Here is a 2,127-nt window from a genome sequence, read left to right as displayed (position 1 = left end):
TACCCAAAAAAGCGTTTAGTCACTATGCTCAGCACCATTATTTTCTGTCCTGATCCAAATCTGATTGGATCCGTCCGAGACAGGCCTAAAAAAGGCTTTCTTCAACCCACATTAGTACCGATTTCATTCGATCCATACCCGCACCAGAGTTTACACCTAAAGCGTACTCGATACGCAATTACGGGTTTTCTTGATAATGACAAAATTATAAATTCCGCCCAATTAAAAGCCTTTATTAAGCAAGTACTCCCGCCAAGTGCCAACCGCCATCCGCAAGCCAGATTTAAAACTCGTTGCGTTACCTCTTGGCTCTTTCACTCTCTAATCCAAGAACAAGAACCAGAACCAGAACATCGACGTTTCTCGAAGCTCCCGCTGAGCGCATCGTCGTCCTCCCCCTTTCCCCTCGAGAACCAGAGACGATCTGAGATTCTTGGTCCATTCGAAGCCCTAATCTCGCCGTCTGCGTCCTTCGTCGTCTGCCGACTCTCGTCTCCGTTCCCGCGAGGCTTCTGCTTCCCTTCCGCTCCCCTCTCCACGCTCAGAGCTCGGCGATGATCGTCGAATCGAGGCGATTCGTCTCTAGATCTCCTTCGTTGTACGCGAATTCTAGGCTGCGGAGCTGCGTGGTGTGTTTCTTCTTGCGAAAGGAACCCGACCGGACGGCGGATTCCTGGGAATGTGCAGAGAGGGAGGTCGATCGCGTCCCGTTTGATCTCAACATCTTCTTCGTTCTCTCTGGGTTCGCCTTCTGAGCGTACACGAGCCCGCTTATGAGTTTAGCTGCGTTTGCCTGCCTTTTTATTTCGATTTTCATTTTTTCTTACTCCGGTTTTGGTTTTTGTGGATCTAGTGTGCGATGGTTTTGATCTCAGCGTGGTTTCTTGCTCGTTGAGGCAGGAGGACACGGGGACGCATGAGATTGGTGCCAAGTTGAGGTAGGAGAACGCGGGGACGCGTGAGATTGGTGCAGCGGAGTGCCAGACGGTGTATCTCTCCGAGTAAGACGGTTTGATCGTTTGTTATTTTCTTTTTTCCCGATCCATTTGTTTTTAGCATACGCACCCCCAAACGCCTTTCTTGATTGTAGTCGAATTCGTGTAGGAAATTCATGATCTATTGTTTCGATCTTCTTTTGGAATGATTTGTACTCAAGCGAGGTTGTTTCCATTGGTGAATTGTAGGGTTCTTTGTGTTTTAGATTTTGCATGTTCTCTTCAAAGAAGTTCTGGGTTAAGTGATGTATGTGTTGTCTGTGAAGTTGACACGCTTTTGTAAATTCATTTAGTTGTTAAGATAGTCTTGGATGCTTTCTTGTTTGTCGATTCTAACCCTTCAAAATATTTATCTGACCAGGCAGTTCCTTCGTGAGGTTTATGATGGGCAGCTATTTATCAATTTGAAGAAGGGTGTGGATTTGCCTGCCATGGATCCTTAGGTCGGTTCCTTTTCTCCTTTATCTTTATTGATTCATTTTGTTGAATCTGAGTTTGCTGCCTAATGGATTTGGAGAATGTAGACTGGTCTAAAACGTTTTCCATCTTTCTTTTATGTTGAAACTGATTTTGAGTTGACCAATATGATTGCGTTAGTAATTTGAGTGAATATTGGATGAGAAGTGTTAAAACTGTTGTGAAACCCGATGATCCTGACAAACTAGACAGTGGGCCCTTCTAGTTAACCTGGGTCAACATCTGCATTTTGATATCCCAAACAAATAGAATTATCTACCACAATGCACATTAACACCTACTCGGTCTTTGGACATAGAAAATCACTTTGGATGGAGTGATAGAAGATGAAAAGGAATCTTTGCCATCTAGGGTAACTTCAGTAAGGCACTCAGACACCTTTGCATGGTCATGAAGATGAGATGCTCGTTTCTTTTTATCATGGCCTCATGTGGAGTTTGTATATATATGTATATATGTGTATGTATGCATGTATGTATCCACGTATGTATGTATGTATGTGTCATTATCTTTATTATATTTTTTGTATTTTTGTCTGAATCCTTGTTTGGTGTGGTTAGCTAACCCTAGGCATTTTAGCCATGTGAGATTGAAATATGGGTTTGTAAATTCTGGTTCATCTCTTGATCATTAGAAAAGAATAAGCCATTAACAC

At 43.3% G+C, this 2,127-nt stretch overlaps 1 long non-coding RNA gene across 1 annotated transcript; it reads left to right on the top strand.

The window, feature by feature from the left end:
• The first annotated feature begins 345 nt into the window (after positions 1–345).
• Positions 346–1,722, top strand: LOC149840951 (uncharacterized). Its single transcript, XR_016431617.1, has 3 exons — positions 346–742; positions 854–1,001; positions 1,357–1,722. It is a non-coding gene; the product is annotated as an uncharacterized LOC149840951 (long non-coding RNA).
• The last annotated feature ends 405 nt before the right edge of the window (positions 1,723–2,127 follow it).

The sequence above is a fragment of the Nuphar pumila genome, chromosome 4 (genome assembly GCF_984573655.1).
Source record: "Nuphar pumila chromosome 4, dmNupPumi1.hap1.1, whole genome shotgun sequence".
Classification (NCBI taxonomy): Eukaryota; Viridiplantae; Streptophyta; class Magnoliopsida; order Nymphaeales; family Nymphaeaceae; genus Nuphar; species Nuphar pumila.
Note: the sequence above shows the minus strand (reverse complement) of the source record. Positions and strands in the feature narration are given on the sequence as shown.